This window comes from Bos grunniens, chromosome 1 (assembly GCF_055505025.1).
Source record: "Bos grunniens cultivar Pamir isolate PY7600 chromosome 1, Bosgru_T2T1.0, whole genome shotgun sequence".
NCBI classification, from domain to species: domain Eukaryota; kingdom Metazoa; phylum Chordata; class Mammalia; order Artiodactyla; family Bovidae; genus Bos; species Bos grunniens.
In genome coordinates, this window is record NC_141165.1 from 14,493,605 (window position 1) to 14,514,504 (window position 20,900).

At 45.2% G+C, this 20,900-nt stretch overlaps 1 long non-coding RNA gene across 3 annotated transcripts; it reads right to left on the bottom strand.

The window, feature by feature from the left end:
* Positions 1 to 346: 346 nt before the first annotated feature.
* On the bottom strand, positions 347 to 19,275 carry LOC147379026 (uncharacterized). 3 transcript variants are annotated; one of them, XR_015141162.1, is made up of 4 exons: positions 18,203 to 19,275; positions 17,409 to 17,683; positions 15,720 to 15,966; positions 347 to 475 (listed from the first exon to the last, which is right to left on the bottom strand). It is a non-coding gene; the product is annotated as an uncharacterized LOC147379026 (long non-coding RNA). The 3 variants fall into 3 exon arrangements; XR_015141141.1 differs by lacking the exon at positions 15,720 to 15,966 and having other exon boundaries at positions 18,203 to 18,656; XR_015141164.1 differs by lacking the exons at positions 347 to 475; positions 15,720 to 15,966 and adding an exon at positions 16,003 to 16,905 and having other exon boundaries at positions 18,203 to 18,666.
* Positions 19,276 to 20,900: the final 1,625 nt, after the last annotated feature.

Consider the following 20,900-nt stretch of genomic DNA (forward strand, 5'->3'; position numbering starts at 1 on the left):
GAAAAGACCCAAATAGTTTGCAAAAAGATTTAAAAAAAAGACTCAAACATGAAAAAATATATTCAACCTTATTCATAACTAGAGAAATGCAAATTAAAACAATAGTGAGATACCATTTCTCACTTACCACACTGCCAAAACCTTAAATAATTGCACAGTAGGATGGGGAGGCTCTGGGGAAACGCCCTCTTGTAGGTTGCTAGAAGGCATGCAAACCTGCCCAACCCTTCTGGAGGGAAATGTGGCAATAACTAGCAAAACCACGCATGCACTCACGTCCTTCTCCTCCCACTTCTTGGGATCCATCCTGAGGATACTTGTCAAACAATATGAAAACACATACCTGTGAGGTTATTTATTGAACATGATTTGTCACTGCAAAATGTTGGAACCAGTGCAAATGCCCACACAGGGAGGGTTAAATAAACAGGGTGTATCCACACGGTGCAGCTGTACCCATGAATGAAGATGATTTCTGTGAACAGAAGCAGAGTGATTACTGGGACATACTGATACATGTAAGGACTGCACGCATGAGTACATCTGTAGCATGGTCCATTCATGTAAGAAAGATGGGGGTCGAAGAAAAGACACAGACACCTGCTCACTTGTGCAGAGAAATGCAGGATAAACTAGCAACTGCAGAGGGTGTTTGGTTACCTGTGGGGGTGGGTGGGAGTGGGAGCAAATTTCATTCAAGGGTACTTTGGTTTTGGCTGCACCTCACGGCAGGATCTTAGTTCCCCGTCTAGGGATAGATGTATGTCCTTTGTGGTGGAAGTACAGGGTCCTAACCCTGAACCACTTTTTTTGGTTAAATCTCCCATTCTTAGAACCATAATCAGTTCAGTCGCTCAGTTGTGTCCTACTCTTTGCCACCCCATGGACTGCAGCATGCCGGGCTTCCCTGTCCATCACCAACTCCTGGAGGTTGCCCAGGGCTTCCCTGTCCATCACCAACTCCTGGAGGTTGCCCAAACTCATGTCCAACAAGTCGGTGATGCCATCCAACCATCTCATCCCCTGTTGCCCCCTTCTCCTTCTGCCTTCAAGCTTTCCCAGCATCAGGGTCTTTTCCAGTGAGTCAGTTCTTTGCATCAGGTGGCCAAAGTATTGGAACTTCAGCTTCAGCATCAGTCCTTCCAATGAATATTCAGGACTCATTTCCTTTAGGATTGACTGGTTTGATCTCCTTGCAGTCCAAGGGACTCTCAAGAGTCTTCTCCAACACCACAGTTCAAAAGCATCAGTTCTTTGGTGCTCAGCTTTCTTTATGGTCCAACTCTCACATCCATACATGACTACTGATAGCCTTGACTAGATGGACCTTTGTTGGCAAAGTAATGTCTCTGCTTTTTAATATGGCATCTAGATTGGTCATAGCTTTTCTTCCAAGGAGCAAGCATCTTTTAATTTCATGGCTGCAGTCACCATCTGCAGTGATTTTGGAGCCCAAGAAAATAAAGTCTGTCAATGTTTCCATTGTTTCCATGATGGGACCAGATACCATGATCTTAGTTTTTTGAATGTTGAATTTTAAGCCAGCTTTTTCACTTTCCTCTTTCACTATCATCAAGAGGCTCTTTAGTTCCTCTTCATTTTCTACCATAAGGGTGGTGTCATCTGCATATCTGAGGTTATTAATATTTCTGCCAGCAATCTTGATTTCAGCTTGTGCTTCATCCACTCTGGCATTTCACATCATGTACTCTGCATATTGGAGAAGGAAATGGCATATTGGAGAAGGAAATGGCAACCCACTCCAGTACTCTTGCCTGGAGAATCCCATGGACGGAGGAGCGTGATAGGCTACAGTCCATGGGGTTGCAAAGAGTCAGACATGGCTGAGTGACTTCACTCACTTTCACTCTGCATATAAGTTAAATAAGCAGGGTGACAATATACACCCTTGACATACTCCTTTCCCAATTTGGAACCAGTCCATTGTCCCATGTCTGGTTCTAACTGTTGCTTCTTGATTTGTATACAGATTTCTCAGGAGGCAGGTAAGGTGGTCTGGTATTTCCATCTCTTGAAGAATTTTCCACAGTCTATTGTGATCCACACAGTCAAAGGCTTTGCGTAGTCAATGAAGCAGAAGTAGATGCTTTTCTGGAACTCTCTTGCTTTTTTAATGATCCAACAGATGTTGGCAATTTGATCTCTGGTTCCTCTCTGCCTTTTCTATATCCAGTTTGAACATCTGGAAGTTCTCTGTTCACATACTGTTGAAGCCTCACTTGGAGAATTTTGAGCATTATTTTGCTAGAGTGTGAGATGAGTGCAATTGTGTATGAACGTTCTTTGGCATTGCCCTTTGGGATTGGAATGAAAACTGGCCTTTTCTAGTCTTGTGGCCACTGCTGAGTTTTCCAAATTTGCTGGTGTATTGAGTGCAGCACTTTCACAGCATCATCTTTTAGGATTTGAAATAGCCCAGCTGGAATTCTATTACCTCCACTAGCTTTGTTTGAAGTGATACTTCCTAAGGCCCGCTTGACTTCACACTCCAGAATGTCTGGCTCTAGGTGAGTGATCACACCATCATGGTTATCTGGGTCATGATCTGTTTTGTATAGTTCTGTGTATTCTTGCCACTTCTACTTAATATCTTCTGCTTCTGTTAGGTCCATACCGTTTCTGTCTGTTATTGTGCCCATCTTTTCCTGAAATGTTCCCTTGGTATCTAATTTCCTTGAAGAGATCTCTAGTCTTTCCCATTCTATCATTTTCCTCTATTTCTACTCTTACAAGCCAGGCCACATAGGGCCACCCAAGAACCATAGTAGTGCACCCTCAAATAAACAATGAAAAGCAACCATGATGAGTGGGGAAATAAAAACAAACGGTAACAAATGAACCTAACTCTTACAATGAGTACTGAGCCCCTGTGAAGGAGGTGGGAAGGGAAAGAACCAACAATCAACATCAGTTATTTTGGAGAGCAGTGTTTTAACTGGATACTGTTAAGTCTGGCTTCCCTGTAGCTCAGTGGTAAAGAATCTGCCTGTGATGCAGGAGACTTGAGTTTTATCCCTGAGACTTGAGTTTGATCCCTGAGTCTGGAAGATCCCCTGGAGCAGGAAATGGCAACCCACTCCAGTATTCTTGCCTGGAGAATTCCACGGACAGAGAAGCTTGGAGGGCTATAGTCCCAGGGTTGCAAAAGAGTTGGATATGACTTAGTGACTCAATGGCAACAACTATTAAGTCAAAGACAAAGGAACTGGACAAAATACTGACCTTTAGATAGTAAATTTCTTTCTCCCAGGAACATGGGTTAGTAATACTCAAGTTATTCTGTGTCAATAAAGACCTTGAGACAAAGGAAAATGAAAATACAGACTTAAAAATCCAATGTCATGCTGTAAAAAGTTTTAAGAGGAAAGTTCATAGCAATATAGGCCTTCCTCCAGAAATAAGAAAAATGTCAAATAAGCAACCTAATCTACCACCTAAAAAAAGAAGAACAAACAAAACCAAAAGTCAGCAAAGAGAAAGAAATAATAAAGATCAGAGAGGAAATGAATCCGAATTTTTATTTTATCAGAAATAAAAACAATATAAAAATAAAGAGCTGTTTTTTCTTTGAAGATAAAACTGACAAACCTCTAATAAGGTTCACTGAGAAGAAAAGAGAGAGGACCCAAGTAAACAAAACAAGAAATGAAAGAGAATAGATAGACCCTTGCTCCCGCACCACCAATGACCTTTGTCCTTTTTGGCCTCTGGCCCAGGTGAAGATGTCAGGTTCACCCTGTGGGGAAAAGCATGGGCCTGCCTTGTGCCAGGAGGCTGTCTCTTCTGGCCTGTCTCTCCTGGCCTTGCACTGAAGGTGGTGTGGAGGGTACATGTGTGGCAACATTGAGAACATTCTGGGAATAGAGTGACCACAGCTGGGGAGGCCAGTTGGAGACAAGCCTGGAAGACGCCTTGTCTTACATGAAATTCCCAACAGTAAATCCAACCCAGCCAGCCAATGAACTGTCATTCTGATTTGCTCTCTGGTCACCATCAACTGAGCATCGAGCCCTTGGATGCCAGTGTTCACGGCAGTGTGATGGGTGCTACAACATCCCGAGAGATGGGGGATCAGCATGATGGCCTTAGGGAAGCAGGAAGATCTAGGCTGTTTCCAAGGAAACAGGTTCCCAAGAGCCACTGCACTGTGAGCAGTGAGGGCATTGACACCATTCACGAGGGCCTCACCTCCTAATACCATCACACCAGGCATTAAGATGTCAACGTGTGGATTGCAGGGAGATTCAGACATTCAGTCCATAACAGGAGGCTTAGATGAGATGACCGGTTGTGATCGTGGGTGTTACATAGCTCTCCTCTGCCACTGTGTCATCCATACAAGGAGGGCAGTAGCAACGCCACTGGTCAGAGCTGCGAAAATTACATGCAGGAGCAACTACACGTATTCATCCGTGTCTTGCTTACAGCAGGGCTTGTCATGTAATAAGCCCTTAGTAAATATTAGCTCAGGGACTTCTCTGGTGGTCCAGTAGCTAAGACTCCAAGCTTCCAAAGCAGGACACCCAGGTTTGATCCCTGGTCAGGGAATCAGACTCCACATGCCACAGCTAAGAGTTCGCAGGCTGAAACTAAAAGATCCTACTGCGAGAAAGAGCGAAGGTCCCGTGTGCTGCAGCTACCACCTGGCATGGCCAAATAAATATTAAAAAAAGAAGTGACTTCTATCTTAAAAATATTAGCTCAGCTAGAGTAAGAAATGTGTGTTACGTATGTGTGTGTGTGTGTGCTCTGTCGTGTCTGCCTCTTTGCGACTGCATGGATTGTAGCCTGCCAGGATCCACGGAATTTTCCAGGCAAGAATACTGGAGTGGGTTGTCATTTCCTTCTCCAGGGCATCTTCTTGACCCAGGGATTGAATCTGTGTCTCCTGTGTTGGCAGGTGGATTCTTTACCACTGCGCCACCTGGGAAGCCTTGTGTTGTATATATTGCTATATTTAAAATTGTAAGCTGGAGGAAACTATATTAAGTCACTGAAGAAGTACTGAGCCCCCACTGTGTGCCAGGCTCTGAGGATACAAAGCTGGTCAGGAATACAAGCTTTTATATTACTGCTGCAATTCCATATCAGCTCTCAGTCTAAATGCATTGAGAGAAAGGAAGTATGGGTCACAGCAAATCCTGGAGAGGTGCCACAGACCTGCAGCAATGAACCCCATCTGGACAGACCACCCTCCATCCTCACCCTGACCCTTTCTCTGACTTTCTCCTGCTGAACATCAGAATGGGAACCCAGGTGGGAGATGCCCAGATAATCAGAGGTGACCTGCAGAGGGGTAGGGATTGTGGTGGTCCAGAGCTCAGATGTCATTTTTCTGAGGCTGCAGCAGTCTAGAACGGAGGACGATGCTCACACGAGGGCTGGCTGTCTGGTCTACGTCTGTTGTAAAGCTGATCATGTCTGCCTGAGCCCTTGGGACCATCCAGATCCATGCACCATCCGCCTGTCCCCTCTAATTGCAGAGCCAGCAAGCATCTGTGTCTCTCCTGGACCCTGCTGGGGCTGTGGGCAGTGAGGTTCACCAGCAGGTGTTCACCAGGAGTGCAGTACTAGCATTCAGCCCTTCACACTGCTAAATGCTCTCGGCTCCTAATCCAGAACAGCCTGTGCCTGTCAAATCCTGCTCACCAGCTCTTTCTACTCTTAGTTTTTATCCCGAAAGCCAGTCTGTCACAGCACATGGCAAGCTTGACTTTTCACCATCCTGGCCACCCATGTGATCCACTCCCAAGCCAGAAGACAGCATGCCAGCAGCAGGGGGAGCCCCTTGCCCCTGAGTCTTCTTGCACTCTCCCCTTCCACTCTCCCGATTCACAACCCTGATTTCTAATACCATGGACTGCTTTGCCTTTTTTTGAACTTGATGCACATGGAATCCTTTCTTATATTCTCGATTGTGTCTGGCTTTTTCATTTTGCATCACAGTGTGCAATTCATCATGTTGTTGGGAGGGTGCCTTGCCTTACAGCTGTGCTGGCTGGAGCGCTGGGCCACTGCATCTGAGTCTCTGTGACTGTCCTTGTGTGTGTCCTGCCTGATACACACCTATGTGTGTCCTTCACAGCATGCAAGTGTGTCCACTGCAGGCATGGATGATTGAAAGAATCAATGATTGAATGGACGACTGATTGAATGATGAACGGACAATTGAATGATCAAGTGGATGATTGATCGAATGGGCAAATGGATGATAGAAAGGATGAATGGACGATTGAACCACCAAATGAACGAATGGATGACTGACTGAATGAATGTAGACCTGGGTTTAGAATTTCAGTTTTCCGTGTTTTGGGTCTCCCCTTTAGTTCCTACGTCTTACCTAACCTTGGGCAGGTCTGGCTTGTCCCCTGGCAGGCATAGGGCACACTTCTGCTCGGGATCACAGCAGGCTAGAGCAATCTGTTCTGAGAGGTCACTCTTTTGATTTTGAAAATGGTTTCCCCTCTGAGATTTTCAGCTTTGGGGCAGAGTGAGTCTGAGGACTTTGAGGGCTGTTTCCATGGAGATAGGAAAAAAATGGTTTCCTGAGTGCTGACCACCACAGGAGGTGCTCTCCTGGGCCATTCTGCTGAATTTTCACAGCAGTTACTATCATAATGCTTTCTGGGTCGGGAGCCTGATACTCGGAACAAACAGAGCTGTGGACTCCAGGGTTACACAGCTGTAGGCACCAGAGCCAGGGGTTGCATCAGTTTTTCTGGCTGCAACGTCCAACTTCTCCCATGTCAGTGGTTGTCTTCTTGAGATAAGACTGTTCCCTTCATCTTGATGTCCCTGAACTTCGTCCGTTCCCATGTGTAGCAGGTACTCAGAGTTATGAGGGAGGATTCTGGGAAAAGGCCAGAGTAGGAAGCTGCAGAATCCGTCTCCCCATCTCGACCATAGCTGCTGCTGCTGCTGCTGCTAAGTCGCTTCATCATGTCTGACTCTTCATGACCCCGTGGACTGCAGCCCACCGGGCTCCATGGGATTTTCCAGGCAAGAGGACTGGAGTGGGGTGCCATTGCCTTCTCCGTGGACCACAGCACTGGCCCTGAATGATGCAACTGCTTTTGAAATTGAGTCCGTTGAAGCCTTACAATTTCAAGGGGGAAGGGCTGGGTGGTAAAGAGCGGTTAATTTTGGTAAAATTAAGCTCTTGCACAGTAGCATCTACCGAACCCCCATCTCTAGCCCAGGGCAGGTGGCTGTGCCCATGATCTTGGAGCCACCTGCATAGACCCTGGGAATTGATATGGGGAGTAGGACCCTGTCCTGCAGGTTTGGGGGATTTGTGTTCTGATGGCAGGTTGCTGCTCCAGTCACAGAGGTGCACCTTCCCATCACTGCAAGTCCCTCGCCTTCAGGCGGAAGCGACTGCCAGGGGACCTAAGGGCTGGCATCCCTTTTATATCCTCCTTCATTTTTCACTTTGTCCTTTTCTTAAAGATTAGAGATTAGAACATCCAGAAACAACTGCACATATGGGGAAAACTAGAAAGTAACTATATATCCAGGGAAATGCTCAGAAAGGACCTTAGAAGACTAAGTTTATGCCACAGGTATAGCACAGACAGCCTACAATAATTAAAAAACAAAATCAATAAAACAATCAACAGCAAAACCCTGGAAAAGAGGGAAAAATCTGAGGGGAAAGAGGGGAGAATATGATTTTCAGAGCTAGGACATTAGATTCAAATGTCCAGTTTTCAAAAAAAAAATCACAAGGCATTCAAAGAAACAGGTATGTATGGTCCATTCAAAGGAAAAAAAAAATCAATAGAAACTGTCCCTGACAGAACTCAGGGCAGATCAACTAGGCGAAGACTTTAAATCAACTGCCTTAAAGATGAAAAGGACTAGAGGAGGATGTAGAGAGAGTCAAGAAAATGATATGAGAACAAAATGGAAATATCAATAAACAGACCTAAATAAAGACCAATAAAGAAAACCTAAAAAGAAACCAAAAAGAAATTCTGGAGCTTACAACTGAAATGAAAAGTTTGCTTGATGAATGCAGAGGCAGATTTGAGTGGGCAGAAGAATCAGTGCTATTTTGGATGAGACAGTTGAAGTTACCAAGTTTGAGTAACAGAAAGAAAAAAAGATTGAAGAAAAGCAAAGACAGCCGGAGGGCCCTGTGGGACAGAGTGTATAAAGATGTAATTCCGTGAAATTGCCAAGGAGAAGGCGTGGGAGTGGAGCTGTCAGGGAGCAGAGGTCTTGTATGTTACTGAAGTCAAGCTGCTGGAAATTAAAATTAGAGTGCTATAACTTTAGGATGCTACATGTAATCCTCATGGTAGTTACAAGGAAAATAGCTACAGGATATATGCAAAAGGAGATGAGCCAGGCATTAAATATTTCCTGATGAGAAATCAACTAAGCACAAAAGAAGACAGTAATGCCGGAAATCAGGGATAAAAAAGCTATACAGCAGATAGAAAACATAAAAGTGGCAGAAGTAAGTCCCTCTTTACCAGTAATTACTTAAAAAAATTATTTTTGGCTAAGCTGGGTCTTTGTTGCTGCTCATGGGCTTTTTCTAGTTGCAGCGAGCAAGGGCTCCTCTCTGTGGTGTGTGGGCTTCTCACTGTGGCGGCTCCTCCTGTTGCAGAGCACAGGCTCTAGAGCATGCAGGCTCCAGTAGCTGTGGCTCCAGGCATGAGAGCACAGACTCGGTAGTTGTGGCACATGGACCTAATTGCCCTGCGGCACATAGAATATTCCCAGAACAGGGATCAAACTCGTGTCTCCCACATTGGCAGGTGGACTTTTATGCACTGGACCACCAGGGGAGTTCCATCAATAACTACTCTTAATGTGCATGGATTAAATTCTGCAGTCAAAAGAGCTTGGCAGAGTAGATGCAAATGACAGCTATAGGCTGTCTACAGGAGGCTTACTTTAGATTCAAAGATACAAATAGATTGAAAGTAAAAGGGTGGAAAAAGATACTCCATGCGAACAGTAACCAAAATACAGCAGGTTGTACTAATATATATATAAAACTTTAAAAAAGACTGCAAGAGGCAGAGGACATTATATATTAGCAAAATGTTCAGTTCAGCAAGAAGCTCTAACAGTTGTAAACATTTATACACCTAATAACAGACCAGCAAAAGATATGAAGCAAAAACTGACAGAATTAAAGACAGTTATATGGTAAGATAGACAGTTCTATGGTAATAGACTTCAAACCCCCACTCTCAATAGTGGATAAAACAACTAGACAGAAGATAAGTAACGAAATAGGAGACTCGGTGCAAAAAACCAGCTAGACGTAACAGACATACACAGAACACACCACAGAACATACATTCAAGTATACCTGGGAGAGTCTCCAGGACAGACCATGTGTTAGGCCACAAATTAAGTCTCAATAGATACGAAAATATAGATATAATACAACAAGATTCGTCTCTGACTACAATGGGATAATGTTAGAAATTGGTAGCAGAAGAAAAAACTGGAAAATTCATGAAATTGTGGAAATTAAGCAGCTTACTCTTAATCAATGGATCAAAGTAGTCATGAGGGAGATTAGACTATAACTAGAGACAGATGAAAATGAAACCACAACATACTAAAATTTATGGGATGCAGCGAAAGCCAAGAGGGAAATTAATAGCTATAAAATGCTTACATTAAACAACAAGAAAGATATCAAGTCAACAACCTTTCTAACTTAAGGAACTAGGAAGAAGAACAAATTAAATCCAAAGCTGCCAGAAAGAAGAAAGTAATAAAAAAATTATAACAGGGATACACTAAAATAGAGAATAGAAAACCAGAAAATTCATTACACCAAGAGTTAGTTCTTCAAAAAGATCAACAAAAATTGACAAACCTTTAGTTTGATAGACTAAGAAACAGAGAGGGAGGATTCGAATTACTAAAATCAGAAATGAAAGTGTGAGCTTGACTACCAATTCTACAAATGACAAAGATTTTAAGAGAATATTGTGTATAATTGTATGCCAGAAAATTGGATAACTTAGATGAAGTAGACAATTGCTAGAAACACAAAACCTACCAAGACGATATCACAAAGAAATAGAAAATCTGAGTAGACCTATAGCTAGTAAGGAGATTGAATCAATAATCAAAAATTTCCCAACAATGGAAAACCCTGGACCTGCTGGCTTAACTGGTAAATTCAATTAAATATTCAAAGAAGTAATATCAGTCCTCAAACTTTTCCCAAAAAATTGAAGAGGAGGGAACACTTCCTAACTCATTCTGTAAGACCATCATTGCCCTGATGCCAAAGTCAGAAAAAAAGAAGCTGTAAGAGAAAACTACAGAGCAATATCCCTTTTGAAAATTGATGTAAAAATCCTTCACAAAATACTAGCAGACTGAATTCAGCAGCATGTTAAAAGGATTGTACACCATGACCAAGTTGGATTTATTCCTGGAGTGCAAGATAGTTTAACATATGAAAATTGATCAATGTACTAGACTCCGTTAACAGAATGAAGGAACCTCCCCCACCATAATCATCTCAATGCAGAAAAAAATTTAATTAAATAGCCTTTCATGATAAAACACTCAACAAACTAGAGGGAAGCGACCTCAACATAATAAAAGCCATGTATGAAAATCATATGGTGAAAACCACATTCAACGGTGAGAGATCGAAATCTTTTCCTCCAAGATCAGAAACAGGCAAGGGTGCTTTTGCCCCTGTTATTCAACTAGTACTAGAGGTTCTAAACAAAGCAATTATGCAAGAAAAAAGTATTGGAAGTGGAAAGGAAGAAGTAAAATTGTCTCTGTTTGCAGATGTATGGTATTATACGCCGAAATCCCTAAGGATTCCACAAAAAACCCCCAACCCCCCAAACAACTGTTGGAATTAATAAATGAACTCAACAAAGTAGCAGGATACAAAGTCAGCACACAAAAATCTGTTGCATTTCTATACACTAACAATTAACAATCTGGAAAGAAAATTCCAAAACAATTCCATTCATAATAGCATAAGAATAAAATACTCAGGAATTAACCCAGAAGGTGAGAGCATTATACAGTGAAAACTACGAAACATTTCTGAAAGAAATTAAAGAAGACATAAATAAATGGAAACACAGTCCATGTTCATAGATTGGAATGTCGAGTATTGCCAACATGTCAATATTACCCAAAGTGATAGATGCAATAACTATCAAAATTCCAAGAAATCTGGTGCTTCTTGCAGAAATAGAAAAACTCATTGTAAAATTCACACGGAATCTCGGGGAAGCCCAATTAGCTGAAATAATCTCAAAGAACAGAGCCAGAGGACTCACACTCCTTTATTTCAAAGCTACAGAAATCAAAATATTGTGGAACAGGCATAATGACAGACATATGGATTAATGGAATAGAATAACCCAGAAATAAACACTTGCACATATGGTCAAATGATTCTGATAAGGGTGCCAAGACCATTCAATGAGGGAAGGACAGTTTTTTTAACACGTGGATTCGGAAAAACTAGATACCCACATGCAAAAGAATGAAGTTGGATCCTTGCCTAAACCACATACAAAAATGAACTCACCATGAATCAAAGATCTACATTAAGACCTAAAACAATAAAACTCTTAGAAGGAAGCACAGGGGTAAAATTTTGTGACTTTAGATTTGGCAATGATTTCTTGGATGTGATACCAGCAATAAGAGAAAAGACACGGTCAACGAACTAGACAGATTTGACTTGGTGAAAAATTTGTGCATACTAACCCTAGCCCTTCAAATGAGAGAAATGTGAAGCAGGCTTTGCTACGAAGGATGGACCTCGGGCACACACGGGACAACGTGAGGAGATGGTGCCGTGTCGTGTGTGTGGCGAGATGCGAGCTCAGCTTATATTTCGGGCCACACGAAGGTGCGAAGCCAGGGCCCTCACCATGTCTGAGAGCTCTGCAACAGAGGTACAGGTGAGGTCTGCCCAATGGCAGCGGCAGTCCCCCTGCCCACAGCTGTGGGCTCCCTCTCGGGGGTGCCTGTGAGCTCTCGGCCACTTCCCTCCCAGCCCCAGTGAGCTCCAGGTTGGGGAGGGTGGGGTGGGGGAGAGGGGAGAATGGTCCCTTGGCACCATCTCCTCTTCACACCAGCTTCTCACTACTTCCCCCACCAAGCAAGGAGCCTCCAGAAGGGAGAGGAGGAAGAAACGTTTTCTTAGTGGAATTCGCTAGGTTTTAACAATGCGTTTCTCCTGCCGCTCTCTCCTCCCTATTAGACCTGGCCCCCAACATACCTGTCCCCATACCTGGCGCCTGGACCGTGGGCAGGGGCATCAGAGGACAGCAGTGGCCACTGCCCTCACCCCTCTCCTCCTTGTCACCCTGCCCTGTCCTTCCAGGAGTTTGAGGGACTTCTCCTTTGATGGTCCTTCTTGCTTACCTCCTTCCAGCACCCTGCTACTATCCGCTGCCCCTCCCTGGAGAGGCAGTGCTTCCCCCCCGCCCCCCCGCCTCCAAGGAAGAGGGGGAGAGGAAGGAGGGAAATCAGAGATTGTCCCACAGACGGGAAAGGTGAGATCTGAGAAAGGGCAGAAGCAGGGAAGGCCAAGGTTGCGCCTGCATCAGGTGGGGTTGTTTGGGATCAGGCCCTGAACATCATCCTGCTTGAGCATCTGTCAGGGAAAACAAGTCAAAGGGAGCAAAAGAAGGAGCCACTAGGGCCAGAGGTGGGCAAGGAGGTGGACTCTTAGAGGGTCAGGGTAAGTGAGGGGCGGTTCCAGGGTAGAGGTGCTTCCTGGGGGTGGGGAATGCAGCCACAGTGTCTCCCCCTTCTGTCTCCCACCCCTGCCCCCAGCTCCAATCCTGGCCGTTTCTTCTCATCCCTCTCCTCCCAACAGAAGCTGTGGCCCTAGCTATGGCATCGTGCTCCTGTGTCCCCTGCAAGTTCCCCACCTCTCACCCTCTCCTTTTGCATGGACCCCATTACAATAAGTTTTAAATAAAAACCTGAAAAAATTCATGCAAACGACACTCTCAGAGTAAAAAGGCAATTATGGAATGGAAGAAGATATTTGCAAATTATATCTGGTAAGGGATTAATATAAAACAAACAACGTGATTCAAAAATAGATGAAGGGCTCAAGTAGACATTTCTCTAAGGATATGTAATGGCTAATAAGCACATGAAAAGATGCTTAACATCACTGATCATTAAGGAAATGCACATCAAAACTGCAGTAGGATACCACCTCACACCCATATACGATGGTCGTTATAAACAAAATGAGCGAATGAAACAAGTGTTGGTGAGATGTGGAGAAGCTGAAACTGTACCTGATTTGGCCCATGAGAGTGGCTTCGACCCACCTCCTGTATCTCTCTGGCCATGTTCCATCATTCTTTGTGCTCTCTCTTTCTGATACAAAAAGATTTCAGGCTCATCTTGCTCCTTTCTCCTAAGACTTAGCATCAGCTATTTCTCCAAGGGGTGCTGGTTCCACATACTGGAGAGGGGTATTTGGAAACCAAGATCTGGGCGCTGGGTGTGCTTATTGCTATAGAGGCCTCTCGGGACAGAGCAAGGAAATAGGTGCCTGAATACACACCATTCTACATGGGTGTGTTTCTATATAAGTACACGTTGCATGTTGGAACTCTGCATCAGGGCCCTACAGGGACCACACCCCATGGCTGCATCCTCATTTTGTTGGACTCCAAAATCCTGTGCCAGGTTGCTGACACCATGGGCTCACCAGCACAGACCCCCCCTCCTCTCCCCGGATGGTCCCCAGATGCCCTCCTGTGCCCCTCAGTGTTGCCCTTCATGCACCGCCCCCCTCCACCCCACACACACACTCTGGGCTCCACCACTGCCTTGTCCAGTCTAATGGCTTTCAGACTTAATTATTAAGTGAGGGAGGGGAAGCAGCTGAGGATCTATTAATTTCATCCATGTATTTTGGCTTTTTATACTTTGAAAACATTTACCCAGCAGCTCACAAAGTTTGTCTTCCCTAAGGAATTGTTCCTTTTACTACCAAACAAGGACCTTCGTTATCTCTAGTTATTAAGTGTCTTTGCTGCAAAGCCACTTGGTATCAACACTGCAGTATCAGCTTTCTTTCTTTCTTGGTCTATTTCCAACTCTTCCCTTAATCCTTTTCTTCATTATATTTTACGTAAGTCTCTTGTAAATAGCAGATGGCTGTATTTTTTCTACTCTAAGAAATCTGTCTTATAACTGACAAGCCCACTATATTTATCAGATCAGATCAGATCAGATCAGTCGCTCAGTTGTGTCCGACTCTTTGCGACCCCATGAATCGCAGCACGCCAGGCCTCCCTGTCCATCACCAACTCCCAGAGTTCACTGAGACTCACGTCCATTGAGTCAGCAATGCCATCCAGCCATCTCATCCTCTGTCGTCCCCTTCTCCTCCTGCCCCCAATCCCTCCCAGCATCAGAGTCTTTTCCAATGAGTCAACTCTTCGCATGAGGTGGCCAAAGTACTGGCGTTTCAGCTTTAGCATCATTCCTTCCAAAGAAATCCCAGGGCTGATCTCCTTCAGAATGGACTGGGTGGATCTTCTTGCAGTCCAAGGGACTCTCAAGAGTCTTCTCCAACACCACAGTTCAAAAGCATCAATTCTTCGGCGCTCCGCCTTCTTCACAGTCCAACTCTCACATCCATACATGACCACTGGAAAAACCATAGCCTTGACTAGACGAACCTTTGTTGGCAAAGTAATGTCTCTGCTTTTGAATATGCTATCTAGGTTGGTCATAACTTTCCTTCCAAGGAGTAAGCGTCTTTTAATTTCATGGCTGCAGTCACCATCTGCAGTGATTTTGGAGCCCAGAAAAATAAAGTCTGACACTGTTTCCACTGTTTCCCATCTATTTCCCATGAAGTGGTGGGACCAGATGCCATGATCTTCGTTTTCTGAATGTTGAGCTTTAAACCAACTTTTTCACTCTCCACTTTCACTTTCATCAAGAGGCTTTTGAGTTCCTCTTCACTTTCTGCCCTAAGGGTGGTGTCATCTGCATATCTGAGGTTATTGATATTTCTCCCGGCAATCTTGATTCCAGCTTGTGTTTCTTCCAGTCCAGCGTTTCTCATGATGTACTCTGCATATAAGTTAAATAAACAGGGTGGCAATATACAGCCTTGACATACTCCTTTTCCTATTTGGAACCAGTCTGTTGTTCTATGTCCAGTTCTAACTGTTGCTTCCTGACCTGCATACAGGTTTCTCAAGAGGCAGTTCACGTGGTCTGGTATTCCCATCTCTTTCAGAATTTTCCACAGTTTATTGTGATCCACACAGTCAAAGGCTTTGGCATAGTCAATAAAGCAGAAATAGATGTTTTTCTGGAACTCTCTTGCTTTTTCTATGATCCAGCGGATGTTGGCAATTTGATCTCTGGTTCCTCTGCCTTTTCTAAAACCAGCTTGAACATCAGGAAGTTCACAGTTCACATATTGCTGAAGCCTGGCTTGGAGACTCAGCACTAAGGTTGTCCATCTTGTTTGGTGTTTTCTAGCTACTGCATCCATCTTTACAGGTCTCTCCTTTCACCCCCCTTTCCTTTAGATTGATTGGCTTTTTACCCATCTCTCCTCTCCCTTACAGGCACACAATTTCCCTCTTTCCAATATTCTGTTTCTCTTCTTTTAGCACCACAGTTTGATAAAACACAGGATATTTGTTACTGAAGGAAAACCATGGTGGGATAACTACCTCTTCCTCGCAATGAGTCACTCAGTCATGAAGATGAGAAGGACAGGAGCGGTCAGGCTCAGCATCGGTCCAGCCTCTCCTGCCGGGTGTGCGCCCTCCGCGTGTGCTGGGGGCTCGTTTCTTCTGCGTCCCCTAAAGGCAGTCATGGACACTGAGCTACAGCGGGTGGGGTGGGCTTTTCCAGGGAGCCTGAGGTAGTGTGTGGTATGTAGATGAATACACTTGATTGTTTCTCTGGCATAATCTCCTAAGGGGAGAAGGAACAAATGACTCAGGTAGAAAGACCCTATTAAAATGAAGATGGGGATTTGTCATTAAAGAAAAATGACATGATTTAGTGAGATGAATGCTCAGCAGCATATAATAAAAATGAATGTTTCTCCTCAGTGATGGAATCCTGATTTAGCTGGGCATGTGGCTGCCTAGCCAGAGGACTGCATTTCCCAAAAGTGAGAGGAAATGTTGTGTCCTATCCTCCTTTCTGGCATGCAGTCATGATGGCTGGTGCTCCAGCAGCCATTTTGGCCCATGAGGCACTGCTCCAAGGATGACAGAGCAGGAAGATGCTTATTTAATAAACATGTAAAAAATTATATGTCAAGCCTTGCTCTAAATGTTTTACAAATGTTAACTCATTTTGTCCTCTTAGCAACCACACAAGGTCTGCTGTTCTTAGATCCACTTGCTCCGGCCCCAAAGTAACTCAGCAAGCTGCAGAAAAGAGGACCAGAGCAAGAAAAGCCAACGAACAATTCATTCCCCACTGGCTTTCCATTCATCATACTCCTCCCATACCACCTCTTTTTTTTTTTTTTTGCCTTGCTCCTGCCCATCTTCAGATGTGAAATTTAAGTTTATTTTATACTTGGGTTCATTTTAAACTCCTCTTGCCTGATCTCTGCCTCATTCCTCTCTCTGTGGCTTTCCCACCACGCTCTGGTACTCATTTTAAAGCGCACGGAGAGAAAAGCTAAACGACCCTGACAGTAACGATGCACTAACAGCTGACGTCTCCACAGCAAAGGTTTTGTGTTAGTCACTCCGTCGTGTCGACTCTTTGCAACCCCATGGACAATAGCCCGCCAGGCTCCTCTGTTCACAGGATTCTCCAGGCAAGAATACTGGAGTGGGTAGCCATTCCCTTCTCCAGCGGATCTTCCTGACCCAGGGATGGAACCTCCGTCTCCTACAATGCAGGCAGATTCTTTACCGTCTGAGGCACCAGGGAAGCCCAAATTATTTCACAAGTTTGCAGGGGGGAAAAAAGACATTTTCAAATGAAAACAAAGGGAGTTAACCATAAAAGGAGCTAGACAGCCAGAGGAAGAATGCTCAGATGCAGAAAGAGAGACGAGAGGAGTGGTGCGTATACACAAGTAATGACTGTGAAAAGTAACAATGGTCACAGTCCACTTTGGGCTGTTAAAACACCAGAGTAGATTCCAAAACACTGGGCAAAAATAACACACAAATGAAAGGCGACATTTGGAGTGAAAGATCCCAAGGTGTTCACATCTTGCAGGAGGGCAGAGTTAGTAATTTGAGATTTTGTTAATCTGAGTGTACAGTTAAAAACACAATGGCACCACTGAAAAACTAGAGCAGGGTTAAGTATGTACCTCTCAAAGAGTAGAGGAGAAAGAAATGGAGGAAAAAATCTAAACCCAGAGAATAAGGAAAAGCACATACCTGGGAAATGTGCTCTTCCCAGGTATGGCCAAATTCCCAAGCAGGCCCTGGGAAAGAGCTGGGTCAGGGTGGGCACCTCGGCGGGCTGTCCTCAGCCAATCTTAGAACCGAAGTGACCAGAGAGGTCGGGCCAAACGGAGGGACCGAGGCTGCAGCTGAGGATGGGCTGGGGTTGGTGTTTCTCTTCATTGCTTCCTGCAGGAACAGATTGTGCGCTGAGTCAATGCTTTTTCTTCTCAACTAGATTGAGTCTTGAGAGCAGAGACCACGACTCACTGAAAATATACATAGCGATTAACCACTGGAACGAGTACAGCCACATTTAGTCCATTCAGTGTTGAGCAACTAACACCTCCTCTAGTTCCAAACATCTCACTGCCCAGAAGGGACCCCCGCACCCACTAAGAGTCATTCCCTGTCCCCCAGCCCCAGCCCACCACCAGGCTGCTTCCAATCTCTATGTAAAGAGAAACTTCCGCTTTTGACTCCCTACTCTTCACTCTGATGCCAAACACGTGGGTTTTCCCCCATTTCAACCAATTCTCCAGCTCTGACACCAGCTGTCGCACAATTCAACTCAGGTCCAACAGCACACAGTGTTAGCTGAGACCCCACAGATTAATGGCTCAGCCTCAAGAGACGAGCCCCACTGTGGATGCCAACCCCAAGGAGTGGGTCCCTGGTGCCCACACTTTGTCTGACCTGGCTATAAATCGGGGGGTCCTACAACCCCCTCCTTGGGCTCGATCATTTCCTAGAACAGCTCACAGAACTCAGGGAAGCACTTTACTTACATCTGCCAGTTTTTCATAAGGGCTACAGATGAACTGCCAGGGGAGGAGGTCCCCAGGGTGACATCCAGAGGGGTCCTGAGCACAGGAGTCTCCTCCCCTGTGGAGGTGAGTTTCGTCACCTTCCCGCTGTTTGGTCAGGTTTGACCTGGAAGCTCTCCAACTCCTGTGGGTTTTTTTAGTCTGGCTTCATCACTGAAGCATGATTGGTAAATCATTGGCCATTGGAGATTCACTTGCTCAATTCTGATGCAATTCTGTTCCCTCCTTTAAAGCAGGGCAGCTGAGGCCCTGGAGGTTAGCAAATGCAGGCTAAGTCGCTTTAGTCACGTCTGACTCTGTGTGACCCTATGGACTGTAGTCCTCTGTCCACAGGATTCTCTAGGCAAGAATACTGGAGTGGGTTGCCATGCCCTCTTCCAGGGGATCTTCCCCACCCAGGAATTGAACCTGTATCTCTTATGTCTTCTGCACTGGGAGGCAGGTTCTTTACCACTAGCGCCACCTGGGAAGCAGTAATTGATCCTGAATTTGGACCTGGCTATTTGGCTTCCCAGGCAAAACCCATAATCCCAATAGAAGTCACTGCCCTGTGGCCGGTGCCCTGGGAGTCCTTCTTCACTACCTCCCTCCCCAGCGCCTTCCTACCACCCCGCTGAGGCCTCTTATTCTCCAAGTCAGTGGTTTCCCAAGGACATCACCAAAAGATCATGCAAAAGAGATGTGTTTTGTGACTCTCTCCAGCCTGCACTGGGACTCGATCTCTTCCTCCTAAAGCCCTCTCATCAGGTGCTGTGCTGTGTGATTAGTCCCTTAGTCATGTCTGACTCTTTGTGACCACAGAGACTGTAGCCCACCAGGCTCCTCTATCCATGGGATTCTCCAGGCAAGAATAGTGGAGGGGGTTGCCCTGCCTTCCTCCAGGGGATGTTCCCAACCCAGGGATTGAACCCAGGTCTGGTGTGATTAGAAGACTGATTCCCAGTGAACTGTCAATGATGCATCAACTCACCAACATTTCTTTTTCGTTAAAAAGCTTCCAATCCAATACTCTCCTATTCTGCCTTCTTAATATTCTTGCCTCCAACTCTTCCATCAAATCAGGACCAGGCAAGACTTCCTTTCTACCCTGAGGTTTTTCCACTTTCCCTTCTCCCAGGATCAGAGGCACTTTTGATGTTTTTCTTGATTGGAAGTTATTGCTTGCACCCTCCTTCTTTCCATTTTGCATTTTAATGATGGACGCTTCCTTAATGGGAAAAATAAGTGTCTGATGGAGGAATGCAAACAATTTTTTTTTCTGTGGGAGACTTGGTGGCAGGAGGACCCCAAGTATTCCCTGGGTCGGGTGGGAACCCGCATCTCACATGGAAGGAGCAGGCTCTGCAGATGGGGCTGCATTGAGGAAAGCGCAGAACAAATTACACCAAGCAGAACCAGAGAGCACCTCCTAATCGTCCCAGCAGGTGGGAAAATGGAAAACCCCAGGGAAGGACCCGCGAGTGGAGAGCCCGTGTGTGTGTGCACGCACGTGTGGCAAACGTGTGACTGGGTGGGTGCACATGTGCATGTGTGTTTGTAGCATCTGACCCCCTCACAGGGGAGGGAAGTGCATGCAATGGTCGCTCTCACTTCCTAAGACGTTGGTTGCAATGGACAGAAAGCTACCTGCCCCAGGGGCAGGGGTAGAGGGGCTGCCGAGAAGGCTGTGACGCCCTTTCCTGGCCTCTTTTGTCCCGTGTTTTCCCCAGTGAGGTTCATCCTGCTTTCCTGGCTGCCAAGGGACCCCATTTAAAAGCACACTCGGTCTCAAAAGTGCAAAGGACACGTTTTCTTGCATTTCTTCAGAATTTGCTGTCTCTCCTGAACTCAGATTTTTCAGCTTGAATTTCATTTCCTTGTTTTCAGAAGGATGTAAATTGCCCACTTCAAAGAGAGCGATTGCTGTTCAGTGGGGCCAACCTTCCAGCTCCGGGACTCCCCTTGAGTGTGGGCAGGACCCTCTGAGCTGCAGGAAAGCCCCCGGAAGGCTCAGACAGACCCCGCCCCCTCCTCTGCCCCACCAACCACCGTGATGTTCTCTTCTGCTTGAACTCACTTCTTGCTCTTGGGCAATTGCTAAAAGCCAGTTCTCTGAAGAGTCAATTTGCCAAATGACCAAATCCCTGAATTTATGGTGTCTTTGAACTATTCCGTTTTAGCTGAGCAGTTTTCAATTTGTGTTCATGTCAGTATACTCAGACTGTTCTTCTATCTTTGTCTCAGTGCCCTGGGGATAGAAGGATATAAGAAATGGAGGGCTTTGGAGGAGACCCTGGGGAGTGTTTATAGCCTGTGACCTTGACTAGGAAGAGTTATGATCAACCAGCTCTTTATTAACGTAACTGTCATAAAACAGTTTATACTGAAGGATACATTCAAGACTCTGTTCAGTGATGCATTTTTCATAAACACACTTTTTAAGATAGATTTATTCTTCCGTTTTTTCAATCTGAAGGTATAAAAGAGGTTGCCAGCTGCCTGTCCTGTATCCATTCTCATTTTATTTCCTTCAGCAGAAGGTCTCATTTTGAGGGAGCACTCTTAGGCCAAGGAAACAACTCCATTTCCCTGCCTCCCTGATGGTGGGGAGTACTAGAAAAATCTAAGCAAATGTATTTTGGAGGAATCTCATAATGTAAAGTCCTGCAAAGAGACTCAC